Source organism: Bubalus bubalis, chromosome 21 (assembly GCF_019923935.1).
Source record: "Bubalus bubalis isolate 160015118507 breed Murrah chromosome 21, NDDB_SH_1, whole genome shotgun sequence".
Taxonomy (NCBI): Eukaryota; Metazoa; Chordata; class Mammalia; order Artiodactyla; family Bovidae; genus Bubalus; species Bubalus bubalis.
The window spans coordinates 30,035,786-30,060,683 of NC_059177.1; the positions used below are offsets into that span (position 1 = coordinate 30,035,786).

The 24,898-nt window shown below is 41.2% G+C and overlaps 1 protein-coding gene across 11 annotated transcripts in view; it reads left to right on the top strand.

Moving 5' to 3' along the window:
• Positions 1–24,898, top strand: part of FOXP1 (forkhead box P1) — a 625,706-nt gene that overhangs the window by 46,547 nt on the left and 554,261 nt on the right. The window contains exon 1 of one of the 11 annotated variants that reach the window (XM_044933849.2): positions 1,310–2,082. The exons of the other annotated variants lie outside the window; for them this stretch is intronic. The gene's annotated coding sequence lies outside the window, so the exon portion shown is untranslated. Of the gene's footprint in view, positions 1–1,309; positions 2,083–24,898 lie in introns of those variants that run through there. 11 annotated transcript variants of the gene reach the window in all.

The window sequence follows — 24,898 nt, forward strand, 5'->3', positions numbered from 1 at the left end:
GATCACATTTTGTCAGAACTCACCACTATGACCTGTCCATCTTAGGTGGCCTTCCACAGCATGCCTCATAGCTTCATTGGGTTATGCAAGCCCTTTCGCCATGACAGGGCAGTGATCCATGAAGGGGCATTAGTCACTAGGCAAATAAAATCAAAACCACAATGAGATACTACTTTGCACCCACTGGGATGGCCATACTCCAAAAGATGGATAATAGCAAGTGTTGTTGAAAATGTAGAGAAAATGAAACCCTTGTATGTTGCTGGTATGTGTATAAAATGGTTCAGACACTTTGGGAAACAGTTTGGAAGTTTCTTAAAACATTAAACAGTTACCATCCAACCCAACAGTTCTACTCCTTGGTGGGTAACCAAGAGAAATGAAATTGTGCCTGTACAAAAATATGTATACAAGTGTTGATAGGAGAATTACTCATAATAGCCAAAAAAGTGAAACAACCCAAATGTCTATGAACTGATGAGAAAAACAAAATGTGCCAGTCTGAAGATGCACCATAGAATAATATAGAAAAATATTGAGCCAAAAAACGATTGAAGTACAGATACATGAACAGTCTATGGGAACCCTGAGACAGTTGTGCTAACAGAAAGAAGCCAGACACAAAAAGTCACGTATTAAATAGTTCTGTTTATATGAAATGTCCAGAATTGGCAGATCCATAGAGACTGAGAGCAGATTAGTGGCTACTGGGTGCTTTGGAGAAGGGAAAATAGGGAATGACAGCTACATTGAATAATGGCTACAGGTTTTCTTTTTGGGGTGGTGAGAATCATTTCACAGCTGTGAATATGCTAGAAGCCATTCGGTTGTTAACATTTAAAAGGGTGAATACTATGGTATGTGAATTATATCTCAATAAAAAGATCTCAGTATCTCTGCCTGGGTTTCCTTATTCATAATGGGAGGCAGAGCCAACAGTTATTGAACGTTTCCTGTCAGCTGATGCAAGCGTCTTCAGATGTTGCTGTAGAGGGCCAGATGGTAAATACTCTAGACTTTGCCAAGTACAGTCTCTCCATGCTCTCACTCCTGCCCTTGTGGTGTGAGAGTGGCTGTATACAATACGTAACTGCACGAGTGTGTGACTGTGTCCTGATAAAGCTTTATTTAGACACTGAAATGTCAGTTTCAATGTAACTAAATGTTGTTATTTTCATTTTTCCCAAACACATAGCAATGTAGAAGTCATTCCTAGCTTGCAGGCTGTGAAAAACGCATGGTCAGAGGAATTTGACCATTGGGCTGGTACTTGGCTGACCCCTGGGCTAAAAATGAGCTTTAAATGAGTTTCAGTAGCCTCATGAGGGAGGGGTGATTCTTTACCCTATTTCACAGATGAAGCAATCGCGAGTTTCAGAGGCTGAAGCCAGTCTCACAAGGCTGGGCCAAAACCCCATTGCGTTCCAGAGCCTGTCCTCTTTAACCACTGTGCCCCATCCTCCTGCCTGCACTGCCCCCTACCCCCCGACCCAGCCTCGTACCTCCTAACAGTGCTGATCCCCTCCTGCTTCTTTGCTGCCTCTGTCGCTGCTTGCTGCCCTCCAGTATCTTGAATCCTCCACTTACTCTGGCATGGCCATTTCCTTTCTTCTCTTCTAATGCTCTTTTCCATATTGTGAAGCCAACACCCACATTGGGCCTTGGGAAAAATAAATCCGCCACCTTGCCTCCCTTTCAGACTTTCCTCGTGACTCACTTCTTCTGGGAAGACCATGCCTCAGCCACCTTTTGACCCTAAATCCAGCTGGAACTGAGTCCGCCTTCCTGGCTGCGGCGCTCTCCCCTTATCATCCGTCTTTCGGCAGGCTGGTTGGCTGAGTACTATTGAAACCCTCTGCAGTGACTTTTTTTTTAGAGCCTCTTTGTTTAATTTAGTGCCCAGAACTTGGTTAGGACCTTCAGGGAAGTTGAAACGCTGAGGTTACTTTTCATTGAGAGGTCTCTCTCTGGCTCAGTCTCCGTGCTGTGCTAGCCTTTCCTGCTCTCTCTCTTCCATCCTTGGATCCAAGCCAGACCATCCCTTCATGGCACAGGTGAGCGAGAGGCAGAGGCCTCGGGGAGGTAAGTCACTTTTATATCTGCATGACCGGTATACTTCCTGTTCACATGTGCTGCTCTTAGGGAAAATGGGACAGTATACGTGGGGCCTCTCCTCCTGTTTCATCCTCTGTCCCTCCCATAGATGTTCTGTCATCACCCTTTACATGGTGACACATCAAGAACTTGTTACGTGGGACCATAAGACCTATTCTGCAGGGGGCAGAAATCTTTTCTTGTGCCTCTGCTAGGATTCGTTTCATTTGTCAGACACCCATACTTTACACATAGCCCTTCCTCTGGAAGCATTGTTTTCTGTGCTCTTCTAAGACAGCAATCTCCCCCCGACCACCAACTTTTAAAATTAATCAATAAAAGTAGAAAGAAAAGAAATAATTTAGAAGTGCTTAAGTGATTAATGTAAGCTGTTTGTTTATGACTGATTATATGGTTGAGAAAGGAGTCCTTCTGACTTCAGCACTATTTCCATTCCAAGTAGCTTGGACTTTGTTAAGTACGAAAAATCAGTGTCTCCAGAGAAGTCTCTGCCGGTAGCTGACCAGGGTGACTGGACGCACTGATCAGCAGTTGGGTAAGGGATGATAAAGATGGGTGAATTACATTCTTTTGCAATTCCTCGGCTGCATCTGAATTATTCAGAGGCCAAAAACTTTCCTTCTTTGGCCTAAAATATTTTAAAAATAATACTTGGAAGGCTCATTTGGTTTTAAGGAACAGAGGGAAATTTGTTGGAATGATTTCGAGTTGTGTCATGGAATCTATGGGGAGAATGGGGGAGCTGGAGTCCTCAGAAAACAAGGCATCTTTCTCTGCGTCTGCCACTCCTCTTGTGTCTTGGTGTATCTCGGCTGTGTCTTTTCTCACTCTCCATGCGGACTGCTTGACAGTTAGTCTGCAGATGGCCCATTTTGACTGCCCCCAAGGGTCACCCTTGGTTTCCAAGGCTCGGAGGATGCGGATTCTGTCTTATTTATGTCTGTCTGCTTCGTGTTCTTGCTAGGAGTCCTGGTGTTGGAGATAGCTAGCAGACATGCCAGGAGGAGGTGGGAAATATGGTGGTTATTGGAAAGATCCTGGAGTTAGGAGGTAGCCATCTCTCTGAAGGAAGCCAAACCTAGAAGTAGGATTATCAGGAACTCAGGGCGTGTCTTCTGTTTTTCTCATCTCTGTTTCTTGCTGTGAATCTACTTTGCCTTGTTCTCCCTGAAGACTCCCTCTCTGCTTCTCAGGCCACAGCCTGCTGGCCCTGATTTCTCAATGGGCCTGCTGTGTTCTTACCTAGTGAAATTGCACTTTACCTGGAGGTAAGGTTCTGAAGTCAACACGTCAGGTGAAAATTGCTTATGGTTAAAATTTCCTTTGAAAGTCCTGGAAATCCCTGGTGAATAAGGAGAGATGCTTGGAGTCTGTGGGCATGTGGGAACAGAGGCCTGCTAAGGGAACATCAACTTTTGAGCTCCTGTTGCTTCAAAGCATTTGTTCATAATTTGCAGTATTAATAAAAGTGCTTCCTCTTCCCCCTGTTCCTCCTCCAAGCACTGATAGTTGCCTATGTATTAGTTAAGCCTGAACGCGACGTGATTTCACTGTATCTTAGTCCTGGGGGAAGAATTTAATGCACCTGATTGGTCCTGTGTGTGGGCTATGTGTGTGTCCCTAACCCATCAGTTCTGGCTCATTTGTGTCAGCTCCATTCAGGAAGTAGTCACACTTTTATTTTAGGCTTGCCAAAAAAAGAAGAGCAGAAAGATGTGGAGTGAGTGATGGGAATGAGACAAATGAAACCACAGCCTAGAAGAGTGACAGCTGGAGTCTGAATCGCCGGCTCTGGTAGGACCTCGAACACAGCATATTCTGCAGTCTCTCAGAATCACTTATATGCCATTGTTCAAATGGAGCTCTCCTGGTCCTATCCCATTTCTCTTGAAATGGTACCTAGAATTTGCAGTTTAATTTAGGTTCCCCAGATGATGAATCCTATCCACACCAAATTTTGAGAATTGCTGCCTTCAAGACAAAGCTATTGGGCTATTTCAGCTACCTTTAGAATAAAGTGTTGTAATCCTGTAGATATATGTTCTCATTTTAGAACATCTTAGGCTTTCACATGGCATTGAGAGTTAGGGTTTTTTTTTTTTCTGTTCATTATGGGTTGCAACTACTGTTTTGAGCAAGATGAGTTTTAAATAAATTTAGGCTTCTGTTTTTGTTTCTCATATGTCTTGAGTCTTTGGAGGATACCTTCATATTAACTGAGACTCTGTATGTGTGTTTGTGCATGTAGTCTCAATTGTGTCTGACTCTTTGCCAGGCTCCTCTGTCCATGGGGTTTCCCAGACAAGAATACTGGAGTGGGTTGCCACTTCCTACTCCAGGGGATGTCTCCTGTATTGGCAGGTGGATATTAACTGAAGACTTCGATTCATTAAAAAAAAAAAAAAAAGACCTTTACATTTACTTGAAAGGTGTTTTACATACCTTCTCAGCCCATGGTATTAATATATAAAAATTATTCTATAGAATTAAAGAGTTGGGTAAGGGAATGGATTTAAAAGTGCTTGTAGAGTGTACATACCTTTGGAACACATCTTGACCAATTAAGAATTGTGAAATATCGACACAATGTTGTATCTTTATTTCATATTATGAAAACCAAAAGTTTGTTTGTAGCAGTTGAGTTCTCACTGGCTGCTGTTAAAGTGTTTTTGAAAACTGGTATGGTAACCTTAACTTCTGGTACATTCTAAACTCCTCTGGCTGTTAAGACAAGTAGAATGTATCTCCAGGGTCCTATGCTTTGATTGAAATTGTTTAGATATGACTCATTTTTGTTTCCTCCAAGGGTGAAGAATGTACATTTCAGAACATCTCACTCTCTCCCCCCAAAATTTATGCTTAGAAAACATCGCAAAGTTATTGCTAGGAACGTGGTTGGAGTGGCCAGTGTAAACTTAGTTGTTGCTTAAGGCACTTTCTGTTCTCTTTCTGGGTGGAAGAGAAGGGCGGGGCAGGTGGGGAGCTGGGAGAAGTAGCTTCCCCTTACTTTTCCTGCCAAAGTCAGTTTAAAAAAAAGGTGCCGCACCTTTTTTTTCCCCCCTTTTTCATCCTCCCAGCACAGTGGGATATGAATTGGGAGGAGATTTTGGCACCAATGAGAGTTTTAATAAGAAGTTATTTTTGTAGATGTGCTTTTTTTTTTTTTTTTACCACACTGTGTGGCAGTCAGGATCTTAGTTCCTGGATCAAGGATGGAATTTGTGCCTCCTGAAGTGGAAATGTGGAGTCCTAACCACTGGACTGCCAGACAATTCCTGTAGATGTCCTTTTGGAGTTCCTCCCCTAAAAACTCAGGCCCTTTAAAAATCATTCAGTTAGGACCTGTCTTGCTGCAACACCAGCTGGTATAAAGAACAATGTGAGATGCCAGGCATCCAGTGAGTGGATTTGGTTGCAGAACCATCCACTTGGTGTTTGTGCGTCTGCATTAATAGTTTCTCTACTGTGCAGGTGGGGAGTTGGGGAGGAAATTTTACAGGATAGGGAAAAAGAAAAACTCTGCCTATAAATTCTATGAAATCCTGCAGGACTTGAGACTTCATAAAAGTAAAGAAATAGAAGACAAGGTAGATTTGAGCACGTGGAAATCACATAAATGACCATCTCTGGGTATAGTGTTCTGAAATGCCCAAGCATACAAAGCATGGAGTCGGGCTGTAAATTTCACGTGTCCTCCATTAACCTGCATAATCAGGTAGTCATAGAAAATGCTGTGTGTAGGGGAGGCATCTGTCCTCCTCCACACACATCCATTACCAGTGAAGCCCTTTCCGTGTGGGGTCCAACTTGTTGACCCATCCTGATACTTATGGCTTGGGATTATTACCTTTACCTCTTCAGAACTGGTAAATCATTTTTCTGCTAAATGACTGTACTGGAGATAACCCCTGCAGTTAGGACAGCAAAAGAAAATGGATTGTCCTGAGGACATTGTGTGTAATTTATTCCCCTGTTTTTCCCTAACAAGACAGTGTCTTCTCCCTCTTTTGTCCTTCCTTCCTTTTTCGCTTTTCTTTCTTTCTTCTTTTCCTTTGTTCATTCCTCTTTAGATTTTTTTCCTTTGCCCTTCCTTCCCTCCCTCTCTCCCTCCCTCCCTCCCTCCTATTTGTCTTCTCTTTTTCCTTTTGATTGTCCCCTCACTCTTTCTGACCAAGTTGTTCCTCAAGCAGAGCACCCCTGTTCACACTGGGGTGGACTGGAAATGTGTTGCTCTAAGCGCTTTTCCTGTTGAGGGTTCCAGTGTCTTCCCCTTGGCACACTAACGGTCCACAACTGTAGCTGAGTGGCTGGCGAGGCAGCTGCCTGGGGCAGTGGAGAAGCAGCAGGCCCTTCCCAGGTGACCTTGGTAAGTGATCTCTCTGTAAATCCCACCTCATCAGAGTTCAAGAAATGAATCCTAAGCCTCAATTTGAACTGCTGTCTCCTGCTTTGCCTGAGCGTTGCTTTGAGCCCTGGGCTGGGAAGAAATTCTGTTTATATATGTGTGTCCCTCCACAGAGGTGGAAATAGTGGTGCCAAAGAAGAAGGGTTTTACTCACGCCTGAACTCAAGAGTTAAACATAAGGAAGTGAAGGACAAGTTTCAGTGATGCCATGTAAATTGCACTGTAGGAAAATCTTGATGAAAAAGTTACAATCTGTTTTTGTGTGTTTGCTGGGGGGTGGGTCCAGTTTGGGGACAATTACAAAAGTCAGCTAAGTTATTAGCTCTGCTCTTTTTCCTTCTCCTTTCCTGCATGGTGGGCTTTTCTTGAGTGTTTGATCCACCTTACACACATCCTGGAGTCACTTGGCCCTGGGTTCAAATCCCAGTCCTGCTAACGTACTACAGCAGCTTTTAGCTGAGTTGCTTCGTCTTACTTTTCCCGTTGTAAAACTGGAGTAATTGACACACCTGCTTTGTTTGGTGGTCCTGAGAGTGGAGTGAGGTAATGTTTAGAAAGGGCTCCTCATAGTGTGTACAGTGTGTAATAGTAAGTACTGCTCTCATGAGAAATTACCGCCTAACAACCTCTGGTCTGTCCGTTCCCTTTCAGATAGGGAGTTTGATGAAGTTTTTCAGAGGGCAGAAGAGACTTGGGCAAGATAATATCCACATGTGTCCTTTCTTTTAGTCTTAGAGGTACTTTCAATCTAAATGTGAAGAGAATATTCTTTCAGCTAGTATGTCCATGAAGTACTGATGCATAATAACAGGCTCTAGTAAATTAAAGATGAAAACTGTAATTTGATTATTAAACTAAAAGCTGAAAGTCACTTCAGCCTACAGCTCAGATCATTAGGCTGAGAGGGAGGAGGACTCATTTCCAACTTATGGAGTCTGATGTTGGGAGCTTTGGTTTTTGGTTTCCTTCATATCAGTCACAGAAAAAAACCTCCTGCATTCAAATCTAAGTTATGTCTTATAATTACACCTGGGGCAAAATCTCACCTTATATGGTATTCTCTTTTAAAACCAGGAATGTTTCTTAGCTCAACCCTACTTGGTTACTCATTTCACAATCACCATTTGTTGGAGATACTTAGGACTGGAAGACTTTCTTAGAAAACAGCTTATAAAGAGAACTGTCTCATCTGTCTTTTGCACCTCAGCCTCCCACCTTCAGATCAAAATTTTCTTTTTAAATGCTGTAAAATTACCCATTCCTTTTTCTTAGGAGTAAGCTATCATAGATACTACACATGCTTTTGTAGGTCTCCTTACCCTCTTCCTCTTTTTTTCTTAATCAGGTGGTCAACCCCCATATAATTTTGTTTGTCCAATAAGTGTTGTCCAATAAGTGTTTCTTCAAATTGTACCCTTTCCATAAATCAGGGTAAATGAGTCTGAGTCACTAACTTCAAATTAATCTGTGACCTCTGTGTTCCCTGACAATATTGGAATGGAATGCCAGCGGTCCACATACTTCGATATTGTGAATAATTTTTGAGGACGTTAGAAGGTCAAACATTATTTATGATTTCTCTGGGTTTGCTTGATGGCAATCACAGCTCTGTAGAAGTCAATCAAGTCTCTTGATAATTCTGTTTAGGCAGTATATAATTAGGTGTTTAAAATTAGTTAGTGTCTGTTTTGCTATGCGTTTCACGTTCTCTTCGGGAAAGCATGTTTACCAGATGACTTTGGGGACATCTTTTACTTCAGCTTTTGCTTTTCCCTTGAGCAGAGAGTTTGAAAGTTAGGGAATTCTTTCTACTTGTATTACCTGTTTGTCAGCAATTTACTAGAGTTGTTTTTATTTAACACTGAACAAGTGCCGGGAGGTGTAAGCACAAACATGTTTTTATAAAGAGAACAAAAAAGAAACCACAACTGTGCCTACATTGTTGGGGATCTGCATTTTTAGGTGTGTGATAATTTTTTAAAAAAGCTACACACAAAGTCCTTGTGCTTTTTCCCCTGGCATCTCAATGTCCTGAAAACACCATGATCTTTCTCTTTGAATGACCCACACTTTGTATCATTTTGGCAGAAGTGCCATCGACAAATTAAGAAAAGCTGGGACATTGAGCCAGTGAGGAAGGCAAGCTATAATTTGAAAGGAGTTTATTTGAAATCAAAGTGTAGGCAGTGCAGGATGAACTTGTTTAAAAGTCAGGATAATTTTTGAGTTTTAAACGGTAAGCTTCCCCTGGCATGCTATGATGGATTCTTTGTCAAAGGATGGACCTCACATATACAACAGTGTATTTTTTCCCCCCTGTTGTGTTTCTGCCCCCGTTGCACGGATTGTCCTCTCATTGGGAAAAAAACAAACAAAAAATAACTTAATTATACTGTGGTAAGGACTTTTTCTCCGTAACCTCAAAGAAAAGGAGCAGAGTGACCTGGAAAGTGGTTACTCTCCACCACTTTCCTATTATTCAGGCATGGCAATTGATGGGGTTGGACTTGAAGCCAGGTCTGTATAGAGCTTGAGCTTTTGTGCTTTGTTGACGGCTTTGAGCATAATATGTGCTTTTGAGTGAGCTCATCTCGTTGAATCTCCAGCTTGGATGTGGACATTAAGGGTCTACGCTGGTTAAGGATATAATGATGAGGGTCCATCAGCTTGGGAGGAAATCATCAGAACAGGATTCTTTCTGATCTGCTGGATGAGAGTGAGCTTCTAGAAGGCAACGACTGTCTTAATTTTCAACCAGCTGGTCTTCCTCGTGATCCTGGAGAGAATCATTAGCCATTGTTAATTTAATAAATCTTTGCTGGTGTAAAGTTGTCTGGTATCATAAATTGCCTGTTCTGTTCCAATGGGCTGCCCTGGTGTGAAACTGGGATTGTTCACTGTGTAAATGTGCCCAAGGGCTGAAAGCCTGCCTTTGCTCTTGTCAGGCCCTGGCCCCTGTCGACATCAGCCTGGAGAAAGAGGTGCCTTTTAAAAAATTGACCATATTGATCTGCTCATCAGGCCTTGTAGGACTACCTCTCTCCAGAGGGAACTCTTGTGATCCACACAGATGCATGAGTAGGGTGGCTGAGACATAGTGGACGAGGCAGGATACTACCATGGTGTCACATTCAGGGTTTTAAAATAAATATTGATTGAAATATAAGACTTGAAAATGATTCATTTGCATCTTTCTGCTTTGGATGGAATTCTCTTACTGTATTAATTTATCCTCAATTTTTATACCTCTATATGGCATGTCATTTGTATTTAGACTGTTAATAACTGCACATTTTAGCAAGGGTCATTTGTATCTCTTGACCTAGTTTTCAAGATTTCCTTGGCAGAGAATGTCTACTTTGTCAGCTAAGGGACGGATTTGGGCCTAAATTCTGGATTCTTACTTTGTGTGCATTTTTATGGGTCCTGTTAGTGACCCAGAAGGAAAGGACTGGTCCTATAGTTAATTCATCATGTGTCATTATCACCCTATATTCAGTACTTGTGTTGACTGACATCAAATACTATCAGTTCTCTCATTGTTTAAAGTAATAGTTTCTTTTAGTACCTGACTTTTTTTTTGTAATATTGAGGTATAGTTAATTTACAATGTTGTGTTAGTTTTGAATGTACAGCAGTGTGATTTAGTTATACATATGTGTGTGTGTATACACACACACACACACACACATTTGTTGTTGTTGTTGTTTAGTCAGTAAGTCATATCCAACTCTTGTGACCCCATGGACCGTAGCCCACTAGGCTCCTCTGTCCATAGGATTTTCCAGGCAATAATACTGGAGTGGGTTGCCATTTATATATTTATATTCCTTTTCAGATTCTGGCCAATTATAGGTTATTCCAAGATATTGAATATAGTTCCCTGTGCTATACAGTAGGTCTTTGTTTATCTGTTTATCAGTGGTGTGTATCTGTTAATCCCAGACTTCTCATTTATCTCTTCCCCTCTCATCCCTTTTGGTAATGATAAGTTTGTTTTTTACTTCTGTATTTCTGTTTTGTAAATAAGTTCATTTGTATCATTTTTTCCCGAGATTGCATGTATAATTGATGTCATATATTTGTCTTTGTCTGACTTAATATCATCTCTGGGTCCATTCATGTTGCTGTAAATGGCGTTATTTCATTCTTTTTTATAGCTAAATAATATTTCATTTTGTGTGTGTGTGTATGTGTGTGTGTGTATATATATATATATATGTATAAAATCCCATATTCTTTTTTTAAAGTAAATCATTTTACATTGAAAAGAAGCTGCATTTATTATTGTAATGAGAAGATCATCACTTGCCATAAGTAGAAGGTGCTGATAGAAATAGAAGGGCCTCAGCAGGATGAAGTGGTTGGAGATGGAAGGAGGATGATTGGTGACACCCTCATGTTCCCATCATTTTGTGAAGTGAGACTTTGTTCCACTTATATGCCAGGACTTTCAAAAGTGATGGTATGTGAGAATCATGTGGAAGTTTTATAGTAATATGATTTCCTAGGACCACAGAATAAGGATCTGAAATCTTTAATGTTTTTAAAATTTTCTCTGTCACTGGAAGGTTTTTTTTTCCCCTTGCATTAACAAAAGTTAGGATTTTTCTTAAATAGGTTGCCCCTGTTTCATACTGGTCGATATTTTCCATTGCTGTTTCTAGCCATGGCAGGATAAGGTGTTTCATTGAACACTGATGTTTCTTTTTATTCCTAAAGCTATTTTTTTCCGCCCCAGTTTTGGCGAAATTATGTATCACTTGTGATAATTCATTTTAAAAATTCCTGAGCTGTGTGGCGTACTTTCATGAAAATTCATTTAGATAAAATTAGATATTATTGTTTAATGAGGTGGCATTTCAATTTAGACCTTGCATCAGGCATATACCAAGAGTTTTTTATGGAAGGGTTAGGTTCATTTGAGTAATAAAGGCTGAATCATGGGGGCTTTAATTCTTAATCGCTGTGAGGATTGTTATCCGTGGGATGTGAGCTGTCTTAGTGGTATTCAATCAAGTGTCCACTTAGCCATGACTGGAAGTAATTGCTCCCAAGTGGGCCGCACGGTGACCTGTTAATACTCGCTCTGACCCTGTGACCTTGTCTGCCCCATTGTTTAGGATTTTATAGCAGGCGAGTCTGCATTTCTGTGGGGTCAAGTAGATATCTCGAGGTCAAACATTTTCTGATTACTGCCTCGTCCACACTGTAAGTCAGCCAGAAGCTGTTGGCGTTGCTAATAGTCATTGCTTTGTAGCGGGACATGAACAGTTTGAAAATTGTCTTCCTAGTCTGCATGTAAACAGTTTAATATTTTACGGAAAGAAGTTCATCTTGTAAATTAGGTATGAATAATACATTTGTAATTACTCCTTGTGTCTTTAAACACTTGTGTCTTAATTGGCTTGCCTTTTTTTTTTTTTTTTAATGTATTTGCATTTGCTAGCAAGTTAAAATTAACTCTTGTTAGAGACCCAGTGAAGTTACGACAGTGCACACCAGGCCTTCTCTGGTCCAGTCAAGACTTAAAACTTGAGGGAGTTTTTCATGCACCTGTGAGGCCATTCATTCTGTTTTCGAACCATTTGTTTTTGTTTGAACTGCTGCTGCCGCTAAGTCGCTTCAGTCGTGTCCGACTCTGTGCGACCCCATAGACGGCAGCCCACCAGGCTCCCCCGTCCCTGGGATTCTCCAGGCAAGAACACTGGAGTGGGTTGCCATTTCCTTCTCCAATGCATCAAAGTGAAAAGTGAAAGTGAAGTCGCTCTGTCGTGTCCGACTTCTAGCGACCCCATGGACTGCAACCTGCCAGGCTCCTCCGTCCGTGGGATTTTCCAGGCTAGAGTACTGGAGTGGGTTGCCATTGCCATCCTCACTTGAAATTGCTTTGTGTTTTTTTTCCCTTTGTTGTTTTATGACACAATGTTATTTTGTGCTGCTATTTGTTGATTGGCAACATAATTAAATTTTTCCCAAAAGTTACATGACACTTCTTCTATGTCTATGATGAGTTAAGGAATCTAAGCTACCAGTCTCTCAGTTTTGTGGGTGATGCTTGCTGTTGTGCCCGCCGTCCAGATTGGCAGAATCTTTAGGGGTGAGAGAAGGAGTTAAGCTTGAAAGGTGATCTGGTCCAACTTGACTCACAGTTCAGTCACATCTGAGTCATTTCAGGGCCTGCTATTAGTGTTATCTTTACCTTATTTCTTTAGCTTGATGTTGAACCATTCATGTTGTAGAATTTCTACAAATGTTTATGTGGAAAAGTATAACCAGGAAAAACAGAGGAAAACATACAGTCAGAAAAGTTGGCAGGTCGTGAATTTAGAATGTCACCTAATGTGACTCTGGATATCACCTCAAAATAAAATACTCATCTTAAGAAGGATTAAGTGATACTTCCTATTGTATTGAATGTATGAAAGTGACAGTGAAGTCACTCAGTTGTGTCCGACTCTTTGGGACCCCATGGACTGTAGTCTATCAGGCTCCTCCGTCCATGGGATTTTCCAGGCAATAGTTCTTGCCTGGAGAATCCCATGGACGGGAAGCCTGGTGGGCTGCCGTCTATGGGGTCACACAGAGTTGGACACGACTGAAGCGACTTAGCAGCAGCAGCAGCAGTACTGGAGTAGCTTGCCATTTCCTTCTCCAGGGTATCTTCCCGACCCAGGGATTGAGCCCGGATCTCGCTCATTGTAGACAGATGCTTTACCGTCTGAGCCACCAGGGAAGTTCCAGTGGAATGTATAACTGAAAGTGATTTCTTAGCATTGTGGCTGCTGCTTATTAATCTCAAGTTAAAATATTTGCCTATAGCTTGGGTTAAGAGAGCAGTCTTATATTGCAAAAAAATTTCAGGACTATTGTTTCTCTTAGATGTATATAAATTGGTTCTCTCTGCGTTGCAGCTGTCTGTGCTATTGTGTTTAAACTTTCTTTTTGGGCCAGTTTGTGAATTAAAGACATTGTCATTAAACACCAGATGAAAAGGATGGCTCCTTTGTCCAAAAAATGTGTACCCTCCTTGGCTTAATATGAAAACATTTATTTTGCTAGTTTAGAAAAGGTTAGTAAAATAAATCCCAAAGATACATGTACAGAGGACTGGGTGAATATACTGAGAAGCAGTTCCCGAAACTCTGTGCTGAAGTACACTGGGCTGCAGACTTTCAGGGGCTGCTGAAGGGAGACACAGGGGAATGCAGCATCATGGAACACTGTGCAGACCCCTTGGTTATTTCCAGTTTCATTGTTAGATTGTATTATGTTCCCTTTGATAGTATGTATTTTTGCATAGCCGAGTTTTTGACACTTGACATGATAAGGAGCAGTGAACCATTCAAAAAACCCACATGGAACAGAAAACGATGGTGGCAGCGTCCAATCTGATTTCAAGGTTTGAGGAACTGTGCAGTGTGCAGTGGGTGCGTGTATCCCATTAGTAAGTATCGTATTGTTTAAGAATGAAATAAAAATACTTTTCCTTTTGATTTTTTCCCCAAAATAGGTACTAAGTTGTTAGGTCTAATAATAATTTCTTGGACCTAACTACTTAATAAATGGAGCTGTTAGGTGTTTCCTTGCCCTGGGTTGGGGAGGTGGGGAGAAGAGGAATACCATGAAAAAACTTCCTAAACACTAAGTGCCATTAAGTCAGAACATATGAGAACTCTGGCATTGACACAAGAAATATATCTGTCTTAAAAATGAAAAAGTAGATGTGGTAGGCAGTTTGGAAAATGTAAATTAGCTAAACAGAGAAAATAAAAACTGGCCTTGATTTGCTGCCTAGAGATATACACTCAATTATTTTGGTGAAAAATTTTTTTTCTTGGCTTGCAAGTATCAGAACCCAGAACCAGTTAATTTAAGATAAAAGAACATTTATTTGAGTGATAAAAAGGTATCCCATGCAACCCAAATGCACAAATGGTTGAGAACTAAGATCTAGAATGCTTGTCCACTATAGTTCCTCTAGTCCTATATTTTTTTTCCTGCAAAAATTATTTTATATTTTTAAATGAAACTTGGTTTTGGCAGGAAGTAGAATCCACTTTGGAACAATCTCCTAAGTTCCTCTCTCACACCTACTCAATTTGAAGTGCCCAGATTTCAGCTATTTTGGGTCTCTCCTCCCTATTCCCCACACCACTCCAGCCGGGTATTGGATTAGTAGAAATACCTGTGGTAGATGCACTTTGTCTCCTTCACTGTCCACTGGCTCTGGTCTTAATCACTCAAGGTAGAGAATGAAGGATGCTAGTCTTTCTCCTTGTTACGTCCCTTCCGTACCTGGCGGGAAAAAGGAAGGGGTGTGGTCAACGGTGGAATCATCCCAAAGTGGGCTGCATAAGTAAGCGTAGCTCTTGGTGTGGTGTGGTGGCCATTCTGATGTCCCTGCTCAAAGGATCACTCTTCGCCCGGCATTCCCGCTTTCCTTTCTCCTTCACAGTGGAACAGTGGAAATGTATTATCTCAGAGTCCTGCAGGCCCGAAGGGTGAGATGAAGGTGTTGGTTTAGTTGGTTCCTTCTGAGGACTGTGACTCTGCAGGAGACCTGGGTTTGATCCCTGGTTTGGGAAGATCCTCTGGAGAAGGAAATAGCACCCCACTCCAGTACTCTTGCCTGGAAAATCCCATGGACGGAGGAGCCTGGTAGGCTACAGTCCATGGGGTTGCATAGAGTCGGACACGACTGAGCGACTTCTCTCTCTGTTGTGGCTTCTGGTGGTTTGTTGGCAGTGATTGCCATTAGTTGGCTTGTAGAAGCATCACCTGGTGTCCTCCTCCATCTTCACGTGGTGCTCTTACTATGTGTGTGTGTGTGCTCACATGTCCTCTTCTTAAAAGGGCACCCATCCTATTGGATTAGGAACCCCCTCCACTCTAGTATGACCTCATGTTGGCTAATTACATCTGCAGTGACCCTGCTGCCATGTAAGGTCACATTCTGAGCCACCTTCTCTTTCTGCATAACTCATATAGTTGAATATAGGAAAATTAAATATGCAAGCACTGTGACCCTTCAGAATATTTTGGAGAAGAATGCAAAACCCACGGGAATTTGAAAGGAAAACCATGCCAGCATCTCTCTTGCTTTATGGAAGGCCTCATCCTGCATGCCACCATCGTATCCTCCCTTTGTGCAAATGTCAGATAGGAACATGTACAGTGGATGAGCCCGAGTCATGGGTCATATTTTTTTCTTTCCATATGACATCAATGCACAGCATTTTGATGAATTTATACCAGGACATGGAATGATTGACAGGGGGTGGTGCTAGCCCAGAAGGATTCTGGGCCATGATAGCCATCTTGCTACTGCCACCTGCTATCTTTAAGACTCTGTATATAACCTGTATTTAACCTTGACAACCAATCTGGGCCATGCCCAGTGCCTTTTCCATCTTGGGGATGAGGGTGCTGAGGATCAGGCCAGTCGTTTGCCTTGCTCAGGGTCATGTAGCAAATTTAGGATTGAAACTCAAGCTTTTCAGATCCAGAGTCTGTTTTCTTTCTGTCTCTGTCTCTGACTTATTAAGTACACCAGTTTCTTAGCCTCTCTTGGAAAACACCATCACAGGAAAAGTAGTCTGGTGGTATTTCCTGTCTTTCAGGTCTGTCTGTCTTTCTTTGAACAGAGTAGAGTTTACCCTGAGAAATATGAATATTCTGAAAAAAGAAGTTGCTCTGGATAGGATGGATGTGCCAGCATGGACAGACGAGCCTGGGCACCTTTGCCCCCTGTTGTTGGACAGCTGCCTGCCGGGAGCTCAGCGTTTCTGGTGCCAGTGTCTCTCTTGGATTTCTTGCCAGGCCCAAGGGTTTGCTTTTGCAATTGCTGGTGCATGGTGTTTGGGATGTTTGTGGGTGGCTGTTTTTTATTTGTGTTTTGTTATCTGCCCTTTGTAGTAGTAGCTCTGGCATCATTTCTTGCTGCTCAGATGTTCTGTGGCTTTCAAGCAGGGAGACTTGAAAAATGTACCACGTCAGAGGGCTTTATAAGAAGTTTGGAGTCTTGGAACCAAGGCCAAGCTTATTAGGGGCCATGAGTGACATGTTACCGTAGCCTCTGGGCCTGTGTGAGTGTAATTCTCTCTGCCTAGAAGGGGGTTAGAGACTTGGCAGTGGATAGTGCAAGCAGACAGGTGAAAGGGCTCTGTTGAGGTGTTCAACCTCTCACCACTGTGTTGCTGTAAGAGAAATGTTAGCTGGATTCAAGTGGTCAGATTGCATTTCCTTTTATCTTCTAAAGAAACAACTTGAATAGACAGTGTTTAGTCTTGATTATTAAAAGTTGGAATAAAATAGAGCTGATCTAGTCTTCCCAAGGCAAGCACGTCTTTGGCCCACCTTGGGCTCTCAGGTCATTGATTCACACTTTCAGGCCCCTGGCCCCTAACCACTGTTTTTGTTTGTTTGTTCCACGTGACAGTTTGAGGGAAGTTAACTGTCTCTGATGTGGTCTGTCCATTACTTCCCATTTCAGTTAGGAGCCTTAGTATGCTGCTGCCCACCTCCACTCACCCTGACCTTGCATTTATTTCCTTGCGTTTCCATTGTTTTTGTCCTTCTGTGTCATCCTCCTCGTCCTGTGACTCTTCCTTATGATGTCCACCTGTTGACCTGGACACATGCATGGACACTGAGTGATCACTGGGGATCTTTGGTGCAAGTTGGGGGGATGTGGGCAGGGTGGGAAATGGTCCTCATTTCTCCCTTGGCATGTTTCTCTCTCTGTTCTCATTTGCATGCATTCTGCTTGGTGTGGGTGGCAGAGTCAGGTCATCTCTTTGCTCTCAGATGGCAACTGTCATTGTTGATTATGCCTTGCAACTTTACCTGAGTTGCTTTAAGGAAAAAAATAATAAATGTCACAGAAATTTCAATTGACTTGTCAGTGCTAACCTGTTTTGATTCATGGAAGCTAAGTAGAGACACAAGACAGACAGGTTTCTGATACACACTGTTCTCAGCATTTGGGGGTTGCCTGGCTTACTCATCCCTGTGCTAGAACATTTTAGATTTGAATCCATTTTCTCAAGGGCAGTCTCACGCTGACATTTTTAGACCACATGGAATAGCATTTTGTTGCCGTACTGGGAAATGTGGGGGGAAGGCCCCTTTATATCCATGTAAAAATGTCCTCAAATCTAACCTTAGTGACAGACGGGGACGATTTTTAATGAGCCGCCAAGAGGTTTGCCTCTGATATAATCCTGCAAGGATTCCTGTGGAGTTACATAAGATGGGCTTTCCCTCCTATTTGGAATGAGAACATTTAAAGGGGTCAGCCAGTTTCATGCTGGGAAGTCAGTCTGCACATATGCTAAGAAATGGATATATATTTTTCAAAAATGTGAACTCTTTTCCGTCATTGAAAAGGAATGTAAAATGATCTATTTTTCAAAAAGGTGTAGAAATTGATGAGGCAAACAGAAGTCTATGAGTGGTTCCTTTATGGGTTAGCAGAGAATATGTTCTGTGTTTCAGACACTCGTAATAAGATGAAGAAATGTCCCAAGGTGACTGGGGAGGCGTATGGAGTTAATCGGGAATGGTGTGTGTGTTGGGGGAGGCTTGCACATGTGCTTCTCCCCTTCTTTCTTCCTGTCTGTCTGTCTGCATTTTTCTCTTTCTGTTCTGTTTTGCTTTTCCTGTATTGGTTGGAGATGTTTATCTGGTTTTAATGTTACACTGGAAGGCTGTCTGGTTACCTACCTGGCTCTTAGAAAACTGAATCTTAGAAATATTTTGACATGTGTTTGTTGCATCTAATACAGACTCCTTCATGGAAAACATTGTATTCAGCAGGGCCTGGCTACTGCACTTGTGGGAAAGTATTTTGGACCCTAGAGAGGATAGAACAGTTGCTTATATTTCACAGCAGAGCTGGTCAGCACCCTTATAGGGATTTAGCAGCAAATGCACATTTTGTGATGTATTTATCCCACTGTGTCATTCTTGATTTTATGAGTTGTGGAGGAATTGGGCTTTGGACTGGTTTCTTTGAGGCATCCCAAAGACTGAGTCTTTAATTTTTTAAGCCAAAGACTAGAATTAAAGTTACCCCAAATTAGATAAATATAAGGGTCTATTGCTTGAAATCAGAGAAACTATGGGAAAATGATAATGAAGAACTCAAGAAGGAGGGCTGAATGAGTAGAGATGGGCTTCTGTTAAAACAAAATTCACAGCTTCTCAGGAAAATTTGGATTCTAGTTGTCACAAAGTGAGGAGGCTCTTAAGACCTGGCATCAGACATAGGAGGAGATTTAGAAAGTTAGGTTGTTGGTCTGCATGGCAGAGAATAAGGCTGAAATGTGATAGTTAAAGCTGTAAGGCTTTTCTGTGGTGCTGCACTGTGGGTTGGTGTCCCTGGCCTTCTGCACATGCCCACCTCTCTCTCTGTCTGTCACTCTGTTACCCTGTATCACATCACTACCTTCATAGATGCAGAACCGCTGCCAGTTCTTTCTCCCCAAGTTGTATCCCTCACTGCTTTCCATAGAGCTCAGTGTTCAGTGTAAGCTTGATAAATGTTGGTGGAACTGATAATGAGGTCCTATAGGTATATTAGCTAGTGATGCCAGCTGCTATAACAAATAACCCCACGCATGGATAGTGGCTCAAACCCAAAAGATGTTCTTCTGTTCTCTGACAGGGCTTCTCTTCCAAGCACTGATTCAGGTACCCTTTCTCCTTCCATCTATGACTCTGCCATCTTCTACCTGTGGTTTAAAAGTTTGGCAGCTTAAAAAAAAAAAGAAAAAGTGGGAAAAAAAGCAAAGAGGATCACTTAAATGAAAATTTTATGCACCGGCCCTGAAAGTAATATACAGTGAGCAAATATTCTATTTAGACAAATGAAAAACATTCAAAAAAGGAGAGAAAAGAGCCCGAGAGGAGTCCTTTATAAATCTATGTTCTCTTATGGAGCTAGTCTATAATTACCTGGAAAGCAGGGATCCTGTTTTCTATACATTCTTCTCTTTCATGGCATTAGCGTATTTCTAAACAAATAAAGGTGGGGAGATATTTTTCTTGACGACCTTGAGTTCGAGTTTTCCCATGTGTAGAAGAATTCTGTTTGCCTTGCAAGGGTAGAAATCTGGAGTCAGGGAATCACTGCTGCTGGGATCTGATGAGATCATTGAATCCAGCTGGCTGTTTGTATTAATTTCTTAGATGCATGTAGCAATATAAAACGTCCAGCAAGATTTGGTCTTATTTCCCCAAGTATTTGTTGGTTAAAAGAGAGTAAGTTGAGAGTTTTTCAGTGGGGAGAGTTGTTTATTCTAATGTGCCACTGTACCATTTTTTAAATTATGTAAGTTACTGGTGTGCAATATAATATAATGATTTGTAAGTAAATGTCAAAGTTTATACTCCATTTATAGTTACTGTAAAATATTGGCTGTATTACCCTTGTTGTACAATAGATGGTTGTCGCTTAGTTTATACCTGACAGTTTGCACCTTTTAACCCCCTGCCTGTACTGCCTCTTCCCTCTCTCCATGGGCACCACTGGTTTGTTCCATAGATTTGTGAGTCTGCTGCTTTTTTGTTATATTCACTAGTTACTGTATATTTTAGATTCCACGTGTATTATCCTCCCGTATTTGTCTTAGTCTGTCTTATTTCACTTACCATAATGCCCCCCAACTCCTTGGATATTGCTGCAAATGGCAATATTTAATTCTTTTGGAAGACTGAGTAGTCTTCTATTATATATTTGTACCATATCTTCTTTATACATTTATCTGTTGATGGACAGTTAGCTTGCTTCCATATCTTGGCAATTGTAAATAATGCTGTCATGAACTTAGAGGTGAGTGTATCTTTTTGAATTAGTTTTCTTTTTATGTATAACTGGGAATGGAATTGCTGGATCATGTGGTAGTTCTATGGAGAAGGCAATGGCACCCCACTCCAGTACTCTTGCCTGGAAAACCGCATGGACAGAGGAGCCTGGAAGGCTGCAGTCCATGGGGTCGCTAAGAGTCGGACACGACTGAGCGACTTCACTTTCACTTTTCACTTTCATGCATTGGAGAAGGAAATGGCAACCCACTCCAGTGTTCTTGCCTGGAGAATCCCAGGGGCAGGAGAGCCTGGTGGGCTGCCGTCTATGGGGTCACACAGAGTCGGACACGACTGAAGCGACTTAGCAGCAGCAGCAGCAGCAGTGATAGTTCTATAGGTACATGTAAAAGAATGAAATTAGAATATTCTCTAATATCATATACAAAAATGAACTCAAAGTGAGGTAAAGACTTAAATGTAAGGCCAGATACCATAAATCTTTTAGAGAAAAACATAGGCAGAGAACACTCTTTGACATAATCATAACAATTTTGTTTTGGATCCATCCCTTGAAAGAAAGCAAAAGCAAAAATAAACAAATAGTACCTAGTTAAACTTAAAAGGTTTTGCACAACAAAAGAAACCATCAACAAACCAAAAAGATAACCCACTGAATGGGAGAAAATATTTGCAAATGATATGACAGGTTAATATAAAAAATATATAAACAGCTCATACAACTCAACATCAAAAAAACAAACAACCCAATTAAAACATGGACAGAATACCTGAATGTACCATTTCTTAAATAGCTAGTTATTGATTGGATTTGAAATTTTGAGGTACCATCCAGTGCACTTAATGTATTTCTAGGAAAAATATTAGAGAACTAATATTGTCCCTTATATACCAGAAGATTGTGATAGAAGATGAAACAATCACTCTGTAGTTAATAGTAGCTTCCAACACTTTGCTTAATAGCTCCTTTTTATATTTGCAATAACTCACTACAACTCTCTGCCCATTTTACAGTTGAGGAAACTGAGTCCAAGAGTGGTAGTTAGCTTATTCAGCATAACTTAGCTAAGTAAGTGGGCGATCTTAAAGTAGGAGCAGGCAGCCTGCTAATAAGCCAGTATTTCATCTCTCTGATATGAGCAACATCAAACTTAAGAGAGAAGCAATATTATCAGCTCAATGCTTCTAGAATGCTGGCCATTCTCTGGGAATGATCGGATGAAAAGTCTTGATTCGGATTGGCCAGGTTGCTCTGGCAGTTGTAAAATAAACATTATTTCGCTGACAATTATTATAATAGACATTTCCCTGACAGTTAATAAAGTGGTATAGATACTACTTGATAATATGATCCCAGTTGCCAATTTGGCTGCTAAACTCAGGAAACCCCTGGGCAATGGTAGACAAATGCATTCTTGCATTGTTACTTATTTAACTCATGTCACACATGACTAGACAGCATTTCCATCATTTGAAAGCATTTGGTTATTGCCCTCTTGTTGATGCCGTGAGTCTATAAGGACTTGGACTTCAGATGGATTGTGATTGTCAGCTGTGTTTTGCACAGCCAGGTCTATTTTTTTTTTTTTTTTTGTACATCACCTTCAGAGTAGGCTAATATTTTTAGCCAAAGTAAGACACAATATTTTGATCCTCTTTTTTTGACTTCTTAAAGCTCTGTATTGAAAATGGATTATTTTCTAAGAACTAACTAGCGTGGCTGACCTCATTTCCAAATTGGGAAGCCATTTTTTCTCATGCCAATACTGCAGCTATTTGAAATTCACAAAGGGTAAAACAGAAAGCACCTAGTCCATTCTGACATGCAAGCCACACTGGTACGTGCTTTGCAAATGTTTGTTGAATGACTAAATGAAACAAGTATGTGAAGAGAAGAATGCATCTCATTCTGGTTAATTTGTTCTGTAAAAAATAATATATTTCAGGAGTGAGATTAGGATGCAAGTATGAGTTCATTTTTCTTTTGATATAATTTCAAACTTCTAAGTTTAAATGAGGAATTTCCATGTACTCTTTAGCTAGATCACCAGTTATTTACACTAGGCTCTATTTGTTTATCATTTTCTTCCTCTTTTTCTCAGATAGACATTCACACACACACATACACTTTGTATGTTTGCACATAATTTTCCTAAATCATTTGAAAGCAAGCTTGAAACCTCAGACACTTTTGCCATAAAATACTTCAGTGAGTATTTCCTAACAAAGATGCTCTCTTACACTGACTGCTATAGTATACTTTATCGTATCAGGAGGTTTAACATTGATACAAGACTGTTGTCTAATTTTGTGAGTGTGGCAATAAAGTCTTTGTTAATTATTTTACCCAGTCCAGAATCCTGTCCAAGATCATACATTGCATTTAGTTGTCATGTCTCTTTTATAAATCTGTATTTAATGAAGATTTGATTAGACAAAACCCATGATATTAATAGAATCTCAAATGAACTATACTGGTCATCCTTCTAATCCAGGCTTGGCTGCAGACAGAGTTACTTCTAAATATTGGAGACACAAGGTATTCTGATCCCTTGTTCCTTCCTTTCAAAGATGAGGGTTTTTGTTTTTTTTTTTGTCATCGTTGTTTTGGCAACTTTCCTTTATAGTATATCCATGGATCTCACTACCCTAGTAGGAGAAAATATTTTTCCTTATATTGAATCAGTACATTATATAGGAATTACATGAAACATGGTTCTCTTCACAGTGTTATATCCTTGTGTTACTGTTTTTCTCTTCTGTAGCCTCCCAGCACAAAAGTTCCCCTTTCTCCACTTTCTTCCTCTTCCTCCTCCTCTCTAGACTTCTTTAATTTCACAGCGGGACGTTGCAGTAATGTTAGATTGGCTCTGGCAAAGGCATTTTGATGACCCCTGTCTCCAGTCATTATAGTAACTAATAAAAGCTTGCAAACGACTGTTACTCTGTAAGCGTGATTCCAGTGACTTGCGGCCAGTTCAGCTGTATAAATATGGAGAGTTTTTTTTGCCATGTAACTTTTGATCACAGGGAAATGTATATACCATTCCGTTGAATGTTTCTTTTAAATTTAATCACGTCTGAGTGTAAAATAACAAGCAGAAATAAAATGGCATTGTAAATGTGAGCTTAAGATTCAGAAAGAATGGACGAATTCGTCTGCATAAAAGCATCCCCTACCATGTCCTGCAGAGCATTCTGGGTAAATTCAGAAGGCAGGGGATGGGTGGCATGAAAAGCAAGCCCTTGTTTAAGTATTCAACTGAAAGGCTGAATCACAGGCCTGATATTCTAGAGGGACTAGAGATGCCAACTTGGACCAGAGAGAATGATGTTTTTCCTAACATTCATGAACTGAACTTACTGAGTTAACATTTGAACCTCCATAGCATGATAATCTTTATGTTATTGAATTAAAATTTTGGCTTCTAGAAAAAAGTCATTTATATATATATATATATATATATTTTTTTTTTTTCCTAAGTTGCCTGCTGTGGATCTAATTAATTATCACTGAGTTATAGTTTTACATGTTTGAACTGCGTTTTTCTTGTCTTTGAGCTGGGCATCTCGTAAGCACTGGAGTGTGGAGCTTTGGAGGAAGGGTGGGAAATGGCTGGCTGTTGGTCTTTCCTGGAGGTGATGTAAGGGAGAGGAATTCCGAAGCTGTGACTAGGCCAGTGGCCAAAGGAGTCAAGCTGCTTACCTGGGTCTGCTCCGCATGCAGGAGGCAGTGCTGTGATGTCTGTGCCAGGGCTTGCTGAGTGTGGATGTGTCTGTCTACTTTTCCTCTTCGCCTCTGGGAGACAGACACCACACCCTTCCTTTCAGGAGAGCAGATCTTCTCAGGGGGTCCCCGCCCCTGGCTTCTTTCCCCTATTCAGTTACTTGCACAACAAATACTTACGAAGTGCCTGTTTTGTATCTGGCAGTATTCTAGGAGTGTGGGAAAAAGTAATGAACAAACAAATTCCCACCCCTGTGGATGCTCATATTCTGGAGGGAGACAGGGATGCAGTTGGGGTGGGGACACACGATGTAATAAGCATGTTATGTAGTATGTTAGAAGGTGCATGCAGGGGAAGGAAAAGTAGGGTGATGAGGATTGGCGGTGCTGGGGGGTGGGAGTGGGTTGTCCTTTTAGATAGACTGGTTGGGTAAGTCTCTTTAAAGGTTCTGTTTGAGCAAAGACTTGAAGGAGGGAAGGGAGTTAGTCCTGTAAAAGATTCCAGGCAGAGGCAACAGTTAATGCAAAAGCCCTTTGGTGCAGGGCATACCCTGCATGATTGAGGGATATTCAGGAGGTGGACGTGACTGGGGGTGGTGAACCAGGGGAAATGTGGTGGGAAATAAAGGATTTACCTCATACTTGAGTAGCCTGATGCCATTGGAGGTATTGACTTGACTTAAATTTTAAAGGATCCCTGTTGGTGGTGTGTTGAGAATAGATCATGGGCGGGGTGGAGGTGGGGGTAGTGGAAGAGCAAGCAGACATGTTAGGAAGGTTCTGTAGGAATCCAGGGGAGATATGATGGTGGCCATGACCAG